This window comes from Cyanistes caeruleus, chromosome 3 (genome assembly GCF_971803275.1).
Source record: "Cyanistes caeruleus chromosome 3, bCyaCae1.hap1.1, whole genome shotgun sequence".
NCBI classification, from domain to species: domain Eukaryota; kingdom Metazoa; phylum Chordata; class Aves; order Passeriformes; family Paridae; genus Cyanistes; species Cyanistes caeruleus.
The window spans coordinates 52,798,467-52,819,486 of record NC_141703.1 but is presented as its reverse complement, the minus strand read 5'-3'; the positions used below and the strand labels follow the sequence as shown (position 1 = coordinate 52,819,486).

Below are 21,020 nucleotides of genomic sequence, written 5' to 3'. Positions count from 1 at the left end.
TACAGGGAGGTGAGGTGACTTGAGCTACAAATAAAACTTGGTGTTACTAAAAACTTAAGGATCACAGTTCATTACTAGTTTGGAAAACATTTCTACAAATAATTAACTTTAGTGGAAGTCCTTGGGTTTTCTCAAAATGCTGGCAGCTTCCATTCCTAATTTCATCTTTCTAATTATATAGGAATCACTGTGTTATGAGTATTTTTCTCTGCTTTGTTTTACACTATATTCTGCTGATGGAATTCACGTCCACTGCAAGCCCTACAGTTTTATTCCCAAACTCTCTAGCTGGGCCTGATCAAAGCTACTTTGTGACTTCTGTGTGCCTGAGTCTCCCCAGATGTAATCAAGAAAATGAGAAAGAGGAAAATGAAGAACTGAGGAATTAAAAAAATTATTGACCTCCTCTGGGTTTGTTCAAGGAGGCATTGGTTCAGAGGGCTTCTACCACATCCCTCACTTAGAGGCAGCTATTTATACTGTTTCAATAAATGCATAAGCTTGATCTGCTGGTAAAGAGCTTTGTAGGAAATTACAGCTCTGTGCCATGTATTAAAAATGTGTAAAAATTTTCGTTGAAACATAGATTAGATTTTATTTTTCTGACTAGCTACTCAGGTAGTTGAACTGAAATGATGAAGTAATTAAAATAAGTGATCAACATAGTACCTTCAGAAATCTGTATCCAAGGTCTTAAAATTCACTAAATACAAGTGTAGTAGCAACTGCATTCCAGCTACAGTGATATTTTCCCAATGACTGAACACACCTTTATGAACTGAAAACAAAAGTATTTTATTTTCTTCAATACAACAAGTATCTTGAATTGTTATACCAAGCTGTTAGCTATTTTTAAATGTTAGGGAGAATATCTGAGGCAACACAGAGCTCCATGAACTCCAAGATGCTTGAGATATTTTTCTTTTTTTAATAAAAGTTTGGAGTAGTTATTTATAAGTCTTCCAATTTCTAGCTTCTTCTTTAATACTAAAGCTGAAATTATTTTCTGGTGTAAAAGCCTTTAAAAAAACAAATACATATATATTTAAATTTCAAGTAATTTCAGTTAGACTTCAAAGATACATGGAAAGAAAAAGATTTTCAAATAAATATCTAACTTATTGAACAACTAGTCACCAGCTTTATAGCACACAAATTTTAAACAATTTAAGAAGCTGAATAGTATCAAAGTTATATCACTTTAGAGGCTGACATTCTAAACTTGCTCTAAGTACTATAAAGTGGCCAGCTAGTTTATGTTAATAAGAATCTTCAAAATCTGTTATTTTTCCCTTCCTCTTTACAGAGTATCTGGGAGGAAAAAAAAAGCAGTCTAAATGTTATGAAGCTTTGACTTCTGTCAGTAAGATGGCTCCAGAGCTTCCTTATGCTCAAAAAGTATAAAAGAAAGACAAAGAACTGAAGTTGATATGGGCAAAATTCCAGAGTACTCAAGAAACAGTGTCCTAATCAATCTGAAAGTGAAATATTGGGCAATTAACACTGAAAGCATATTTAATTAGGATGAATCATGTAAAAGGAAATGTTGGGTAGTCTTATTTATGCAATAATTATATCTTCCCTTTTGTTATAGTTACAATTCATAATACATAAGTAGTAAAGTTGTCTTATTTTCCATAAATATTATGAGTTGTTCTGCTAGTTAATTCTCAGCTCAATATGAACAATGTTTGTTAGCTAATAATAGTCTAAATGTAGGACTAATGATAAAAAATCATTATACACAATAAGGTACATACACAAAACCTATGCAAACAGCTAATACTTAGGTGTCCTAATGTGAAAAAATAATAGGAAAAGGGTTTTTATTTTTTTTTTATTTTATCATACAATCACACTCCAATCACTTGTTAACTAAACTTTTAGAGATACATAGTATATTTTCTTAAGAGACTAAAATACTAACAAGTAGTTGTTAGAAAATGGAAAATCTCTTCACATTTTATTCAATACATATTTAGTAAAGTGCTTGCCTGTAAAATATATCTGTACACAATATACAGTCTTTAGAAAAGCACGTTTTCTCCAATATGACATTTTAGATGATATGACTTTGTCAGTGTGTCTCGACAGCTGATCAACAACTGATGTGGAAAAGTGTGCTGGGGACTAATTTTTAACCATTCTACCTTTCTTTGTTTGAAGGTGAGCAAATATTGACTGACTGTTTTCATAATCCATGGTGGCCAGAGGTATACCTGCTACCAAAGGAGAATAATCATAATATATTGTACATATGAAGGCACAGTAGCAAGAGACAGTTTTAGCTTTGGTTTCTATGTCTGTATTTTAGAATTCTATAAAAAAGCATATAAAAGTTTGAAAAAGAGTATTTGGAAGGGAAAATAACCAAAACAAAACAGAAAAAAACCCCAGAGTTTCACTATGTAATGCTGTTAGCTAACTGCAGCTGTCATTTCAGGGCAAGCAGTGAGCAGGCTTGTGGCAGACCCATGCAGAGTTTGGACTTTGCAGATGGGGACAAGGACTTTTCCTCTACTGAAGAACTATATTATCCACCATAAAGAAAAGTGTGCTGGTGTGAGATATCCTCATTAGCCTGCTCTGCTTAGCAGGTGTGCTGCTGCCAGCTGTGCCAGCTGCAGCTTGGTGGTGGCCCTCAGAGTCAAGTGCACACACAGTCAAGGTAAAGCACAGCAGCAATCAGCTCTTTTGTGATAGGACCACAGACTTTCAGATAATCACCTGTAAAGTTTACTTTATGTAAATTATATTAATGGGGTTTTTTTACTACTATGCAATGCCCAAAAATAACAGAAATGTAGCTGGAAACAGTTATTTGATAAGAAGTTTTAAGCAGTCACAAAAATTCCAGGGAAATTATGCTAGATAATTAGCAGCAAAAGACAGCATATAGCATCACTAGCTGTCAAAGATGTAGAAGTTTTACTTCAGAAGTTTCGTACTGCCAAAAAAGTGTAGCTGAAGAAATGAAACTGCAGTTGATCTAAAATCACATTTGCAAGAACTAGAGAGGGAATCTTCTTAGTGGCTTATTGCTATTTATGTTGTTCCATCAGTCACTTTACATTATTCCTCATGTCAAGGTGTTAGTGTCAAAATTGCCTTTTACTCATGCATCCTTTTAGAAGGTAAGAAAGCTGATTAACTTATTTAGGAGGTAATTACCTATACAAGAATTAAGAGTTAGACTGTTGCTGGATGGTTCACATATGCTCAAAGGAAGAAAAAAAAATATGAACAGCCATTCTCGTTCAGTTGCTTCTTTATGGGCACATATCCTTATTCCTACTATTAAAACCAAACGTTTCTTCCACAAAACGTGCAATCTGAATATCACACATGTCATCCATGACCACATTCTTAGAACAACAGATAAAACTTCTGCAGCTAGCAGTAGTGCCCAAAACTCCCTTCCCTTCCCTTCAACTTCCCTTCCCTTCCCATCCCTTCCCATCCCTTCCCCCCTTTCACTTTTAAAGTGCCCATTTTTCTGGACCCATGAGTTTTTCTCATTTTTGTCATACAGATTCACTCCCCATCCCACTGAAGACATGTTGGATGAACAACAGAGCTGGGGCTAGGTTGCTGGCCAGGGTCGACTCACCACATTTACTTACTGGTTTATGTTGCCAAGCACAGCAAAGTACTAAACCTAAGTGGGACCCAGCCCATGGAATTGAACACTGGTGGCCATCTAGCTTATGTTTCCAAATCAGCTGAAGTTCTGCATTTTCTGTGAGACACAAAAATCTGATAGAAACTCAAAGATACTAGAGGATACAGAATTTACTAGAAGACTGCAGGCTGTGATGTTCAGCTGTACTTGGGATACCTCAGAACACGGGGAGTTTAAGAACTGGTGCACTGATGACTAGATGAAGTAAGCGCTCTCAATGTCTGCATCCAGAGGGTAAAAGTACTCGTTGCACAATGGGTACAGTGATGTACAACCAGATACAGAAGTAATATTGATTTCCTTAGGCAGGATTGTAGCTCCTATGGAACTTATTAGGACATGTCTTGTTTACTTTGTCTCTGATGATTCCGTATTGAATAATCAGAGCAGGGAATCAAGCTGACTTCAATGAGTCTTGGATTGGGTCCTGAAAGACTGAATAAGAAAGTTCCTTTTATTGAAAGTACACAATGAATCCTTCCTCCTGAATTCATTAGTTATTCTTTACACCACACCTGCTTCTCTAACAAAGATTGTCCTTGGTACAGTTAAAATGAGGAGAAAACAACAAACAAGCAACATCTTCATTCTTGGCATAGAAAGATGCTGTTTTGGGAGGTAAAAATAGCACCAAAGAGGATAGTGCTGCCTTTCTTACTGCTTACATTTATATTCACAGAAATACATAAGTGAAATATTCCATTTACTGGAATCTCTTTTTTAATGCAATGTAATCCATGTTTCGTATGAAATGTAATATCTATTCAGACACATTTTTACTAAATTTGGTGTAGGGAATAGGAGCTTAAAATCAATTTTTTTCCCTCACCTTAAATCATATTGACAAACTTGTGTGGATATAGCTTTATGTTGTCAGCTGTCTGCTGGCACCTTATCAGGGAGAACCACGAAGATGCAACCAATTAAAAAAATGCCTGTTCAACTTCATCATGGTCTCCTCTTTTTTGCAGTGAGACAGTCAGCTGTATGTAATTGTCCCATGATGGAATGAAGACTGCAATGGATAGTTCTGTTACAATCCCTCTCACATCTTGGTTTCTCCAGCAGAAACTGCTGTAAAGATAAATAGTTAACTTAGTTTTCAAGGACATAAAATTAATTTTGTGGCCAGGCTCAATGCACAGTATACAAGTTTTGTATGTGAAACATCCATGTGTCAACATTATTTTTTAGGTAATTATGGGTATTTTGAGCAGGCCAAATCCTAGGAAACACTGAAGTATGTAACTCTGATTAAAATCAGTAGAAGTCTTATGTCTAGATTTTAGCAGTGATCTAGGTCTCAGTCTCCCTGACTTAGATATAATTCATGCTTGATGAGTCAGTTTTGGCTTTCAGACAGAATGGCTGAGAGAACATCTCTTTACCCCACTGAGACACTCTTAAATATCTTGCCCTCATTAGTAGTTTCTGTTTTTCTTACTGTTCACTGCTGGGTAGGTAAACAACAGACACCATACTAAATTCACGGCTTTACTAAGAAATAAATAATTAGAACCCTTCAAAGAAAATGCTCAATACTTTTCAAGACAGCTCTAACAGTTTACAGAATATTTTCTTTTAGCAGAAGGAAAACCAGTATGAGGCATAATCCATGATAGAGCACAATCATTTTTTTTCATAATCTTGTCAAGATTGACAGCTAAAATTTCAAGATAAAAGCCTAAACATTGTTGAAGAATTCATTATTTCTTTGTGTCTCTTAGGACCTTGCTAAGCTAGTTTTCAATCACACTGGTATCAATTATGGGCAATGTCTGTCTCAGAACAATCTAGGTCATGTTAGACAAGATGAGCTTATCCCTGGTATGCACTCTAATCATCAATACCTGGAGCTGCTCAAGCCTTTTTACCCTTGGAGACATCTAAATTCACTTTTTCGACTTGAAAGGTGCAAAAGTTCATCAGATCATTGGATCTCGCTGCCTTCATTATAAATACCACAGAGACTTCTGGAAACCTCTGCCAAACACAGGAAGTACTCCTTATTTCACTGGAAAGTTATCTATAAAGTTATTAGGCACTATATAGTTATTAGACACCAAAACTACAACATGCACTGCTCATGTACTTTGTTGTTGTGTGTAGATAACCCAGTGAATATCACATGTTGTGAAGTCCAATGGGAGTCATAGGTAGGTGATTGATATTTACTGAACTCCTGGGACTCTTAACAAAGATTTGGGTGCATGCATGACTAGAAGTCTGTTCTCAGTCCTTCCCCTAGGCAAAGGTAAAAAACATTTCTTTTTCTGTGGTGGCAGAAAAGGGCCACTCTATCCTTTGTTGGAAGTTACTGATACCTCCCCATTTCTTCCAGTTAATAATTTTTTTGGCCTCTCTCTAATATATTTCAGAAAAAAAAAATAAAAATCACTCTAGTCAACTTAAAATACCATAACCTATTTTATCTGCTAACTAATTAAGAGAGTTAACAAAAGTTAGTAGGCAGAGAAACTCCTTAGTTGAATACTCACATTAGTCAATATGATTTGTTCCTGCGTTTTGTCTTCTGAATTCTGATTAGCTCTGAACAGAGGTCTATCCTGTATTCTGGATCCCAGAAGTAGTATGGAATTTTTATTTTAATCCTGAAGTGGGGTGCCTAGCAGCTGGAGAGAATTACATGATCAGATGTATACTCTGATATTCATGTTTTCTCAGTCTCTGTCTCCACCAGCCTCATGAAACAGATCATTTGGATTGCCTTTATAACTGTAATACTTCTTTGGACCCAATGTCCCTTCAGCAAGGAAAATAATTCTGGAATATATGTATTTCAAATATAAGCTTTACAGCCCCAAATATGAAAATCAATAATTAGTTTTATCTGGCTAGATACATTTTAGCTGAACAACATCTTTTTTTTTTTTTTCCTTAAGCTAATAAAATCTTTCCTAATTTTTATCTTCTTCATATGTAAATTTAGTGATAATAAGCACACCATTGGAAGTTCAGAATTTTTACATTTTACTTTCCATTACTTGTATTTTATTGTTAATTCTGCTTCATCTATAACAGTAGTTGTGCACCATTGTTTCATTTTAAATAAGGAAATGTTACAGTTGCCTTAGTGTGCTAGTTCACTTATATTCAATTTTCCACTGCTTCGACAAAAAAATTCACCTGTGCTAGGGGTGCTGCAGTTGTTCTTTTATCTTTATAGGGCTCACTGTAGCTGCCTGCAAACAGATCCAACTGACTGTATTAATTTTTACTTTTCTTAAATGCAAATTTTCTTAGCCTGTATGCATTCGGATGAAATTGATACACTGTTGATATTCCTGAGCTCTGAACTTTGCATTCAGTTGATATTTAGTACCTTTTCTTGTATTACATTAGGATTTTCAGTCAGAATATTTCTGTACTTTCTATACATTGAATTATTGATTACAATATAATTCTGCTTGAATAATTTCTAAGTGTTTTGTTAAGGGCTAATTTTAATTCAAGAATCTCTCAGATCCTTTTCTAGTACTTGATCAATTCTTATAACTGTTCAGAGATAAATGTTTTCTTTCATCTCTCAAGAGTTATGACATCAAAAATTTTGTTACACTGTTTTTATTTCACAGTTTGAAACTCTGCCTCCCACGTGCTTAATTATATGGCAAATTCCAGACTTCTAAAATTTCTTGCTTATTAAAGAAGCCCTTATCTATTTTAATGAGAAAAAAAAAAAAAAAAAAAAAAAGAAAAAAGAAAAGGGCACCAAATGTAATGGGGCCTGTGATGATAAGACATAACATTTCTTCCTTTGGGTCCTGCACTGGTGCTTGTTGCTCAGAGCCCAGGGGTGAAGCACTAATTCACCTGGGTATCTTCTCCATTTTCATGGATGTTTCAGCACAGAGTTTTTAGCCTCTCATTTCTCTACTTCAGGCCACTTTGATGTTGGTAATTTATTAGGAACTCTCATTTCTTTTTCAATTTTTACCCCATCCAACCAAAAATATTTAAAGGAACAATTTTCAATGTTACAAAAGTGATAAGTACCTTTTAGAATTGATACTCTAGATTTATACCATAGAGCAAATTATGGAAAATAAGTCAAGTTTAGCATATTCACCAAAATACAGGCTTCTTTGGGAATGGACTTTTTAATGAGGCCTGCTGCAATAGGACATGGGATAGCATTTTTAAACTAATAGAGGGCAGATTCAGGATAGATATAAGGAAGACATTTCTTATTCAGGAAAAGGATTGTTACAAGCAATGTTGAATTTATGTATGCATGTTTCATCAAAAGTAGCAAACATTTTCCTTTTTAATTACATTCAAAGTCACAGGACTAAACCACTTCAGCTATTATGGTATCTAAGTAGTTGGCAGCAGAAGCAGAAAAGAGGAAATTTCAGCTGAAACTGTATCAAAGCCTTCCATGTTACTCAACTCATACACATAGATAAATGCACAAAACTGTGTCGGCAGTCATAGCTCCTAGTTCCTGGGGCCCCATAATAATAAAAGAAAATAAGTCAGCTATTCATAGACTACTGTATATTTAAATGTTAACAATAGTGTTTTTCCTCCTTCCTGCCTCTTATGCTCATGTCATTTTCACAGAGAATCACTTTTCAGGCCAAGTTGTAAAACAATTCTTGCCTCCAGCTGTCACAGGTAAGGGAAAGTCCATCCTTTGATGGATTCTTATTACTTATTAAATATTTAATAAGCTCTGAGACTAGTTCAAGGCTGTATTTCACTCTTACCCAGTAATTTTGGTGCTTCTTGTCAAGGAAATAATGCAGGCTGAATGAAGGGCACACAGCACTAGTTAGCAGTTTGCATACATGTCAGTAACAATAACTTACCCATGTATAATCAGGTGAGGTTTTTCCATTTTAGCTTACAACAAGTTGCATTTTAAAGTATTACCCTGAGGGAAAAAAGTAAAATAGAATAGATGCAGGGAACAAAATCCAATAATATCTAACCGCTGTGCTGAAAAATTGAATTTTAAAGGACTTTTTTTTCCCTCTCTTTTTTTGTGATTGGTACAATTTTAGCATATTAAGAACAGCAAATAAGGTCACCAGGCTCAACAAGCAACCTCCTGTTGTTTCCCTTATCTTTATTTTCTTGATTTTCCTCTCTGTTCTGTCAGCTCCTTGCCTAATAAGCATTGACTTTCTTATTTCAGGGTCTCTCTAATATTCTGAACCAAGGATTGTAATTTTGAAGATCTTCTTTATCACCATGGCAAAGTGATAAAAAAAAATCTCTGAAAATGCACCCATTTTTAAAAGCATACTGTAGAGCTATTGAAATAATATTATAGGTGATTCAGAACATATGAAGTATTATTTTGTTTTATCCTGAAACTTTCGTAATTGACTTCAGTTTACTCAAAAAGTATCAATCTACAATGCCACTCTGGTGCTCAAAACCATTGTCTAACCACAGTAGGGAGTGTGACCACTTTAATTAATTCAGTCAGAATCATCATAGTTAGACTAAATTACTTTTGTGTCTTGAAGAATAGTTATGTTCAAAAGAAGGACATTAGCATAAAGATATAAAACAAAAGTATTGAATAAAACATACAATATTTGCTGTTCAACTACTGATTTTGATGTTTTATAAACAAAATTTGTATTTTAAAATTCACACCTATTTAAATACAGACAATAAATGTGGCATTGAGTCTAAGAAAAAGGATTCATAACAATGGTAATAGATCTTCAAAACTTTCAGTATATCCATTTATCATAGGATATTTGCACTTTTGAGGAGCTAAATCAAATAACAAAAGGTATTATTATCAGGAAATAGAATATAGCATTCATTTTTGGGTGGTTTATTTGATAATCTATGGGTTATCATTGGCAAAATTTCTTTTAATTCCCTATTAACAGGTTAAAATTTCCTATTAAAAAGTATTGGGCTAACAGAGTCAACTAGAGGAAAAAAAATGTTGAAATTGTAAGTGTCAATATATTATTTAATCACTGTCAAAACAGTTCTATATTCCTCTTTTAGACAAAGTACCATACTATTTTTGTGAGAAAGTACATTTTTGCTCAATGTGAAATTGGATCGAAATTCCTGTATCACAAATCTCTAGCATTGCAACCCAGTAAGAGCATTATTGCTAGTGCATGTGACAGGCAGCAAACCTAGGACAGGAGTGCAACCGGAGAGAGAGTGATCACAGGTGTCTGGAAAATGCAGGCACCCGGTGACAGCAGACTCCAGTATCCTTAAGCCACTCACCACCATTCAGCAGCTTCCTCAAAGGAATGCAGCCTTGGGAGAGAGGGAAAAAGAACAGTTATAGGGGTGACAAAAAAAAGAGTAAGTATCCATTACATATAAATCACCGCATATGCAGAAAATTCAGGTGTGTGGTGCACTTGAAGGTAAAAGGAAGATGTGGAATGTGACGATATATGTATGTCTTTGGTTGCAATGCAAGATGTAACCAAAAATATGTATTCTATTACCAGCTGTTAAAACCAGGTGGGGCAGTGTTCTTTATCTCTTCCATGACCCATCCTCCCTCCAGGGGGGTTATTTTCTGTTAATGGGCCACTGAATCTCACTGCATGACTGATAAAATTACACCAACCCATGGTGAGATGCTCCACCCAGGGGGAGGAGCCAAGCATTCTTACCTGGATAGAATCTGAGACTTGGAAGACCACAGGCAGCCCTTCTCCACTGGATTCCCAGAGGAAGACTGGACTCATCTACACCACCAGACCTTCAGAAGGAAACTAAACCCTTGTGTAGGATCACTGCTTCAACAGATCCACATCTGTCACTGCAGGAGGACTGCAGCCACCATTTAATCAGACTGCTACCAACACCCTGAACAACAGGGTGTCAGGTTATATTCTGACTCTGTCAGTGCTTTTATTTTTGTGCTACTCCATTTTTATTTTGATTTTCCTAGTAAAGGACAGTTATTCCTATTCCCATATCTTTGTCTGAGAGCCCCTTGTTTTCAAGATTATAGTAATTTGGGGACGGCGCTTACGTTTTTTTCCATTTTAATGGAGGTTCCTGTCTTCCCTAGCAAACACTTGTCTTTTCTGACCAAGACAATGTATGAAAAATGAACCTAGGTGGATCCTAGAGTGAGGAGGAAGAAACTATTAATATCTAGTACCATATGTCCTCCATCATTGGTATAATGATGATTTAATACCTAAAACCCCCAAGAGCTGAAGCAATTGATGACAGGATACAGAGTAGAAGGCTGAGCATAGTGCCAAAGGAGGAGTAGATTCTATAGAGCTTGTGTATACATCATTCTACCAGCATCTGATTTGACCTAGAAATGTTAAAATCAATGCAACTGGAGTAACAGTTCTTTGATTACACTGTTAGGAGTTTTTAATGAGTTTTATAAATTTTCAGCTTTGCATATACAATGCATTGTTTTTTGCCCATAACAAGGCTTTTTCTGTTATTGGTGGGAATTCAAGTATTCCATAACCTGAATGTAACAAATTCATAAGAGAAGCATGTAACCAGAATTAAGTATTTTGCATTTTTATTTTGGTTTGTTTGTTTATTTGGAGTTTAATACTTATCAAATATGTACTTGAAAAATATTCCAGCTGGGATATTTTATTTTTCAAATATTTGCTACCATATTTTTTTTTTTAAAGGAAAATAATTCCAGACTTCTGCTTCTCATCTCAAACCTATTACTTCTGTCATCTTGTTCTCAGCTCCATAAATTTCACTAAATTGAGACAAATTTTGAAAATGGACTCTGTTCTCTGCGGGTACACTTGGTACTCAGTGAGTCTGCCACCTCATTATATACCGGTAATTAGGCTGAATATGAAAAACAAAATAGCTTTATATTTTCTCCTATCATCCATGACTTTGTGGGTTTGCATGTAGTAGCCTCTTTGCTGAGACTTCAGTGAATAGCAATTGTGCTGTGCTATATCCATCATTAGCTTCAAAATTCTATAATTTGTGTAAAGGGAAATTGAGAAAGTATAAAAAAGGAAGATTCAATGTAACATTCTAATAATGAACTCTGGTTTGTCAGCACAAAATACCTTGATCACAGTGGCCTAACCACATCTCCTGAAGTAAATGGACAGAACTGTTTCTTTGAAGCTTTTCGCATATCTTCAATTTCATGCATTATTTCTAGAACTATATCCATGAAAATATGTAATTATGTGGTTGTAACTGGGCATATCTGATCTGTTAATGTACTGCTTCTTCAAAAAGCATGGGACAAGCCCACAGAAAGTAACATTCCTGCACTCTGGATCACATGGAAATGTTTGGAGAACCTGGTATTTTCTGCCTGCTCCCAGTCCTGTTAGGCTCTTGGCCACCAGGGTGAGGCACTTGCAGCTAGAGACAGGATGACAGAGGCCAAAAAAGAGACCAAGTAACAGCTCCAAGGTACAGCTGAGGTAAGAATGCAGTTCTTCTAAACAATAAATATCTCAGAAAAGCAGGGAACAGATGCATTACTGCTCCTTGAGGTGAAGGAAAGAAATATGCTTTTTCTAGGAATTCAGAGGAGATGATGCAGAGCTTGTCCTAACTCAGGAAACCCCTGATTGGTTTCAAAATTGACAGCAAGACAGAGTGACATTGTTCAGAGGCTTAGATTGATAAGCAAATATCTGAAAACTTCTTGTGCTCTGATTTGAAGCTTTAGTGGTCCCTCATTTTTTACAGATTGGGATTAAAAAGCATTCTGCTGTTTATATGTGTCTATACTTTGTGACCTCTTTTTTTGCTGTCCCTGAACAAATGTTAAACTTAACTTGTTAGTCTCTTTGAATTAATATTTATAAATATGGGGAAGGGATCCAATAAAAATCAAAATGAAGGCTGCAAGAGAGCTTTGTCATGTGATTGCTTTGTAGGATCAAAAGTAAGCATAATGTGTCACCAATAACTTTGAATTTTTAATTCTAATATTGTCCCTTTTTACATGAGACATTGAAAGCTTTCAGATGTTGTAGGTTAGTATAGTAAGGAGGACAAAATGTTGAAAGGATGCAATGTTTTCTTTAGGTAATGTCTGTATATCCAAAAACCCATGCATAATATGGACTTGATGACTAGCATAAAAATGAAATTACAAGAGAAAATTTCCTAGCTTACTGAAACAAGTTTTCTTCACTCATTATGCCCCAAAATCTTTGCAGTCCTTTCTCAGAACTACATTTAATCTGATGGTTAAATTGCTTCTTTCATTCTCCTCCCTCCATTTTTTTTCTGTTTTCTTGGCTTTTAATCCTTCTCAATTTTTTCTGACCCCTGTAATTTTACCATTATATACCAGCGACCTCCATTCAAAATGCTCAGGTGGCTAGTGACTAAAATTATTTTTCTTCCCTAATAAGTTTAATAATTTCTGCTGGGTTTGATAAAAAATTACAGTGTATCCTACTGAGTAGGAGAGGTTTAATCAATTATCTCTACCACGTTCTCACAGAGTTTTTCTTTTGAAAAATTTCTTTCGCCAATTATTGTATGTGTACAAATAGAACAGTATTCTGTGACTTGTGCTATTAAGCATTCTACAGGGTTTTTGTTTTGGTTTTTTTTAAGCAGACTGGGCAACATCAGCCATGTAATGAATGATTAAAATGCCTTGGGTTTGTGTGCAATAACATAAGCAGAGGCTTTGGGTCTAAGTGAGATAATTTTCATATTCTGTATATTGTTCCTTTAGTTTTAAGAGCATTGAAGACATTGATCATGCGGAAATTCTGAGGTGAAAACATCTGCTCCATGATTAAAAGAAATCCAAATGAATATGCTATAAAATATTTTCTAAGAAAACATATATAAAGTAATTAATCTCAGTAGAATTGCAGATATTCCGTCAGAGAAACTGTAATATATCCCTTGCATAAAGAGCTTGTATTGTAAGGTAGAGAGAGATTTACCCAGAAGCATTTGAGAAATGCAGGGAAACAGAACAGTTTTGGCTGCTAATTAAAAAGAACATATAAAATAACAAAAAATTAAAAGTACACTAAATTGTTAGGTATGATCAGTTTTCACAGGCAAGGACTGATAAGCAAGTATTGAAAACTGATAGAATGAAAAGCAACAAGCATAGAATTTTTCATTGTATGCAGGGGAAATATTAGTTGGCAAATGAACATCACTATGAAATGATGCCATTTGGATGAAAACAATGACTATTTGAATAAACATGCAAAAAAGGAAGGATTAAAAAATAAAATGTTTAAATATTTACTTTAATGAATAATCAAAACCATAAAAAACTGGTGATAAAGGGAACTGTGGTGTTCAGGATTAGGAGCTGAATGCAATTTGACAAGATAAATTTGTGAGAGAAAGGTAGCATTTACTCTTTTTTCTCTCGGATTCTGGAAGCATCTGAGGATTTTACACATTTGAAACCTTCACCATATTTCATGGGGACAGTTCATCTTTACTTTATACACATTTGTTGTAAAAAGGGTCTGTGCATGCAATCAACATAAACCTTCACAATTATGCTGGATTACTTTGCCTATCTGTTCTGCACTAGCAATAAATGAGCACCAGGTGAAGGTGTCCAGGTGCTGATTTTCAGGGGTTGCAGGGAAACCCCTGTGAGGAGCACAGGTGGTTCCAGCCACCTCCCAAGTCTGGAAGCAGCTCTCTGCAAAGCACAGCTGAGCCCCACAGCCAAGGTAGTGGTATCTTGGGGAAAATATGTTTTAGAAAGGGCAGAGCATAAGGGGGAATGAGGAAAAACAGATGAGTCATCTGCAGGCACTGAAACGAGAGAAGGTGGAGAGGTGCTCCAGGTGCTAGAGAAGAGATTTCCTCCACAGCCTGTGGTGAAGAACATGGTGAGACAGACTCCCCATTCTGCAGTCCCAGTTTTTGCGATTATGGGACAGTTTACAGGACACTTGCCTGTTGGTAATAGATAGGGTAAGCCTATCTCACAGGGGAAAAGACTCTTCACACAGGAGTTAGTGGGGTAATTGAAAGATCTTGAAGCCACTGTGCAGTGCAAAAATGATGACATAGTAGCCATCAATGAAATATGGTGGGACAACTTGCACAATAGGGGTGCTATAATGGATGGCTAAAAACTCTTCAGAATGGATAGACAAGGAAGGAGAGGTGATTGGTCAGTCCTGTACATTAGGGAGTATTTTTGACTGTCTTAGAGCTTAAGGATGGTGACAGTAGCATTGAGTGTTTATAGGTAAGATTCAGGGAGAAAGCCAACAAGGCAAATATCATGGTGGAATTCTGTTATAGATCACACAACCAGGTAAAAGAGGCATAAGGAATATTCTGTAGAACCTGGCTACTGTGGTAATAGGCAATAAAAAAAAAAAAAATCTTTATTTATATATATTAGTAGCAAAAGGAGGACTAAGGAAAATCTCCATATTTTTTGGGTCCATGATGAAACATCATGTCAAAGGATTAGGAAAAGGCTGAAGCACTTATTGATTTCTTTGCCTCAGTCTTTAGTACTAAAACTCAGCTTTTATCTGGATACCCAGACCCCTGAGCTGGAAGACAGAGATGGGAAGAAGAATGAAGTCCCATAATCCAGGAAAGAATATTCAGAGACCTGCTGCACGCACAGGTCTGTAGAGGGATGTGGACAGGATGGATTGATGCTCCTATCCTAACCTTGGTAACAGCACCATGCAGTACTGCAGGCTTTGGGACACAGTGTCTGGAAAGCTGCCTAGTGCAAAAAGAGATGGGGCTCCTGCATAAGAGCTGGCTGAACACGAGACAGTGTGTGTGCCCAGGTAGCCAAGAAGGCCAATGGCATCCTGGCCTATATTAGCAATAGTGTGGCCATCAGGACCATTGTCCTGCAGCAAGTCTCTCCCTGTATTTGGCACTGGTGAGGCTGCACCTTGAACCCTGTGTTCAGTTCTGGGCCCCTCACTAGATAAAGACCTTACTGAGGTCCTGGATCATGTCCAGAAAAGGACAACAAAGTTTATGAAGGGCCTTATGAAAAGCAGCTGAGGAAGCTGGGGCTGTTTAGCAAGGAAGAGACTCAAGGGAGACCTTAAGGGTCCCTAACACTATGGGAAACAAGGTTGTAATGAGGTGGGGGTTGGTCTGTTCTCACAAGCAGCCAGCAATAGGAGAAACGGTCTTCAGTTGCACCATGAAAGGTTTAGATTGGGTATCAGAAAAAAATTCTCCACTGAAAGGGTTGTCAGGAAGCAGAATGGGCTGCCCAAGTAAGTGGCTGAGTCATCACCTCTGGAGGTATTTAAAGGACGTGTGGGCATGGAGTTTGAGGTTCTATTCTGTTCTATTTGTAACAGTTAATTTCAGGGAAGTAATGGAGGCAAGACCTGCTATTGGAAAGAAAGTTTTCAGGAGTGTTGTAGGACAAAAAAATGACAAACATTCAAGATACAGTGCACATATGAGATATAGAACAAATTTTTAAGCTTAAGTTGCTTTTTAATTAGTGTTTAAGCACATAAATGTTAGACTAGAATCATTATTTCTCCTAAGAACTAGGTACGCACAAATGAAATCAATGAATTCTAAACCTCTTTAAAATAGGTCTGCTTTTATTTACATGTTTACACTTGGATTTATCAAGTTAATAATTACATTGAAACAATTCACAAAAGTGAGAAACTCAGAACTGTTTCATTTCTATAGAACACTTAAAAACAGCATTAAAGGGTTGTAGAATGTGACATCATTTTTTTCCTGTGCCATAAAATAAAAAAAAATTTATCCATCTCACTGAAGGATATTCTCACAGAGAGAATTCAGTGATGTAATGTACACTTACCTCCCTCCTTACCCCACAGCAGAGTATATGGGACACCACTAGCAGCCTCGTGAATGATGCAGCTCACGAGAACATGAGCAGGAAAGCAAGTATTTTAAGCACATACAGAGATAATAGTTTTTCATAGAGGTAGTGTGGTGTTCAGTCAAAAACTGAGACTGCCCAATGTATTTACTGTCAACCCTGTGTGTTGCAGTGGGCCTGTGCCACTCAAATCATCCCTGAGAAGCGGTGTCCGTGCCTCCTGAAGAGGATGTACCTCAGCGCCCCTCACACCCTCCACCCTGCTGTGGGCTGTGCCATCCACCTCTCTGTTCATTCTGTGTCATCCTTACATTTACAGGCAGCTGGTTAGGTGGTGTTATTTGCCTCATACATTCTGCAAAGGTTTGACACTTTAAGATGTGAACACTGGCCTACATTAAACCACTGTAAGTTGTTGGGTTTTTTTCCACCACACAGTCACTAGTCTATTTTCTAGCTAGCTCTTTTTACTTTTCTGTGATTAATCTGGATCTCTGAAGCTTGTAGTTTTAAGCTGAGGCCTGTCATGTAAAACTTGATCAAAGTCTTGCTACAAATCCAAATAAAATATATTTTATGCACAGTCATTATCAACCTTGCCTGTAAAACGAAGATATAGGTACAAAAATCTTAGACTGTAGCAATGTATTTGCAAGCATTACAATGTGATCTGCTACAGAGGGCTATTCTTTTGATGTTTCACTTGTGGTATATATTGTTCCACAAATAAGGTAATCCTTAATAATTTTTACTCTGCAAAGTGCAAAAGGATGCCAGTGTATGTAAAGTCTAACATAAAGACATGCAGTTTCTCTTTAAAAACAGTAGTGTTTTGGGTTTTATTGTTATTGTTTGGGGGCTTTTGTTTATTTGTTTGATTCTGTGTATTTAAGATAAAGAGGGTATTATTATTTGTTGAGAAATATGACAATTAGAACTCTTGTGTACACTTGTGTGTTTTACATAGTCTTGTTACTGCGAATAGTAAAAATATTGGTTAGAGGACAATAGCATTGTTCTGTGTATCAGGAAGATTGCGAGAGTGATTTCTTTGGTACCTAAGTCAGTTGGAGTCTTTGCACAATTTTGAAATTATCTGTGTATTTTTAAAATATGTGCATCGTGTCAAAGAGACATGAAAAGAGTAAAAGAACAGCACAAGAAGAAACTCAGCTCCTCACTGTTGTTTTTAAGCTTCTTATTGCTGCTGATCTCCTAGGTCCATTGTTCAGCAAACTGGCTCAAGGAAGAGCTTTTTGTCAAGGACTGAAAAGTGGCATTTTGGCTTTCACTGTTCAGCACGGCAGGGACAAGTGTGCTATTTAAGGTGCTACTAGAAAGGAAATTACCATTAGCACATTTCAGTTCTCCTACAGGTACAAATTTTAGTTCCTTTAAAGTGCCTTCTCTTTTAGGAAAGGATTTTTCGCTTTATCCCTGTCAGGATAACACTACACCATTCCAGAAGTGGTAGGCTGGATCTCTGTACTGAGCCAATATCTCCTAATCATACTAAAACCACTGGCATAATAGATCTTGACATCTGTGAACTCCTTCACATTGATGTTAGTGGCTGATTGTGAATGAAGGCAAAAACTCTACCCTGCAAAAGAAAATCTTATTTACTGGTTCACCAGAGATTCATGGAAAATAAAAGTAAGGAAGAAGAAGAAGAAGAAAAAAACCCCAGCAATTGACATCTATGAATACTAATTATTTTTTCCCATAATTTCTAAACTTTTCCTATACCAACTAACCCCACAACTATCTAGAAATGGGATTGCTGGTTTTGTGCTCTCTATGCCTCTTTCCCAACATGTACTACAACTTACTGGTCTTGTTCTGCTACTGCAGGTGTCTGGAGATTTGGTTTGTGATTGGGAAGAACAACTTTGGCTAATTTGTGAGTCTTCTCCGCATCAAAAATTGCACATTATTGCCTCATAATAACCCTGGCTTACTTCTCTTATTAATATTCTATATGACAGCACTGTAACACATCATAATTATATTCTATTAAGGTTTTCTTCTAACAGTCAAATTTGATTAGTTATATATATATATACACACATACAGGCAGATATTCAAGAAGTTCTTGTTTTTATCAAAATTATTGTAAAAAATTTCTGAGTCCTCATATAGTGTGAGCTGATACACTCACACTATATGAAACTAGGAACGTTGTTGTCTACAAATAAAAGAGCATGTATCAGTGATATTTTTGAGTATTAGGAAGATAATCTGAAGAAGGTAAAAGGCATCTATGGGCATAGACTAGAGAATGCCCCAGTCCTGGAAATTATTGTTGGTTCTTCACCAGGGTCCCAAATTATTATACAAATATTTCCCTAACTCAGGAAATATTAATGAAGAATTAAAATTATTAAGATATAAAAAGATCTTAGACCTATTTATTGATAGCATAATATTGTTAAATCTATATCATCAGCTCATGTTTTTATAAAGTAAAAAAAAAAATAAACCAAATTTGGTTCACTCATTGTTTTTTTGTAATCATATATTCACTGTTAAATTTTAATACTTGGTGAATATATGTGAGGGAATTTATACTTACAATAATGCTAATAGCTGACAATAATAATCATAGTCAGTTTAGAAATAATGTAGTAAATTCATACTTAAATATGAGTCTCCTTTATACAGATAGATAAATTCCAATTTATAAACAAGAAGACAAAGAAACAGAATAATGAAATGACCTTAACATTCTGTGTATGATAGCCTGTGATATAGCCTTTCTCTCCTGACTCAAAAGTCAGTGCTTTGTGCAGTCTTTCATACACCATGATATACTTAGAATTCTTGGTTCATTATTGTTAAAAAGGATTACTCAAACCAATACTTATCTTACTACATACCTCAGTTGTTAGCAGACTGAGTGTACCAAAAAAGATGATGAGTACAAGTAAATTTATCTGTAAATTTAAAACTCTTGGTTTCTGGACTCTGTCTTGAAACAAATATCACGGACAAAATGTCTTACAGTTTTCTGAAGATAGTTATCTCTCAAGAGGTAGGGTTCAGGTCAAATCTAGGAGATAAAGAAATTAGACATTTATAAATAATATTTAATTGAATGTAATCTATATTTCCATTGAATAACAGAAAACATTAAGTTAATATATATCTAAGTAGTGGATTTTGTAATTTATAATATTCCGGAATTTGAAGTTCTATGTGTTTGGATCTGAGAGCTCAAGCTCTAAAGCCTCTAGATTTGGAGTTCCCAATTTATAAGCCTGTATAAGGCAATGTAGAATCATAGTTATACAGCTTCTTCTGTGCAGGAAGACCACATAATAAACTGTCATCTTTTCCATGCTGTGTAAGAACTTGCAATGGAGCTTGCAAGACTGAGCAGTGATGACCCAGGTGAAGCCAGAAATTAATTGGTTTCAGATCTATTGCTAATAAAAGGTGATTTCTTATTATTCAGCCATTCTCGTTTTTCAAAATTTCCTCAAAATAATTTAATCTGATCATATGATATAATATGACCAGTCTCACCCATGTTATCAATTGCTCTTTTCTTGCAGTTTCTTTATATCTAATTTTCAAATGGTGTGGCATATTAAAAAATTTGTGTTTAATCTTAGTGGTAGCTTAACCTAAATGAGTTTAGAATTCCTTTGGGAGTAGAAAACAGTTCATCAGGTCTATCTTTTTTCAGGGAAGAACCTTGCTGATTTATTTATAAAATTCAAAACCAATTAAGATTTCCTCTAATTATTAGGCATTCTTCTCTAAGGGAATTAAAAGAAAATAATTAGATAAGAGCAGAGAAATTGAGTATAAAGAATATCCATACTAAATTTAAGACATTATTAAGAAAAAAAACTTCTGGGAAATTTGCCCACAGTTTTGATGTCTTCAGGTTGCTAAATTTATCTGTATTTTCTATTTGGAAATACATCGGAAAGGAATCAAAAAAAAAAAAAAAAGCTTATGATTTTTTCCCAAATAATACAGACTAGAGAATCTAGGAGAGAAAAAAATGCATGCTTTCTAGTTTATATTTATCTAAACTTTGTAAGAAGTACCACCTACACTGTAGCTACAGTACAGCATAGTTTAAAACGGTTATGTAAGAGTCAAATAATTCAAATGAAAAATGAGTGGTTAAAAACTGTTTCTGTAATCTCTGCAATGTAATTACCCTCCCTGGATTATTAAAGTCTGGCAATATTTTCACCTATTCCTTTGGAATCAATTTATTAATTAAAAAATTAGGCCAGCTCCACTGACCTAATTAACTCTAATAAAACCAACTAGGTCACAATTAAGATTCTCTTTTCACATATGTATTTTCTGTCTCTTTAGTGCCATTTGTAATTTAAGTCTGGAGGAGTAGTATGATTAATTCTTTCATACTCTGTCTATTACTGTGTCACCTGAGCTGCTTATGTAAAATAATGTGAATCCCACAGCTAACAAAATCAGGGGTAAAATACTTGAAATGCCAAATCATAGCATCTGTATTATTCATGGCATTTGTGGTCTCTGTGGGAGAATAAA

General features: G+C 35.6%; 1 long non-coding RNA gene across 1 annotated transcript; it reads left to right on the top strand.

The window, feature by feature from the left end:
• The first annotated feature begins 15,183 nt into the window (after positions 1-15,183).
• Positions 15,184-17,652, top strand: LOC147654151 (uncharacterized). Its single transcript, XR_015285467.1, has 2 exons — positions 15,184-15,269; positions 16,657-17,652. It is a non-coding gene; the product is annotated as an uncharacterized LOC147654151 (long non-coding RNA).
• The last annotated feature ends 3,368 nt before the right edge of the window (positions 17,653-21,020 follow it).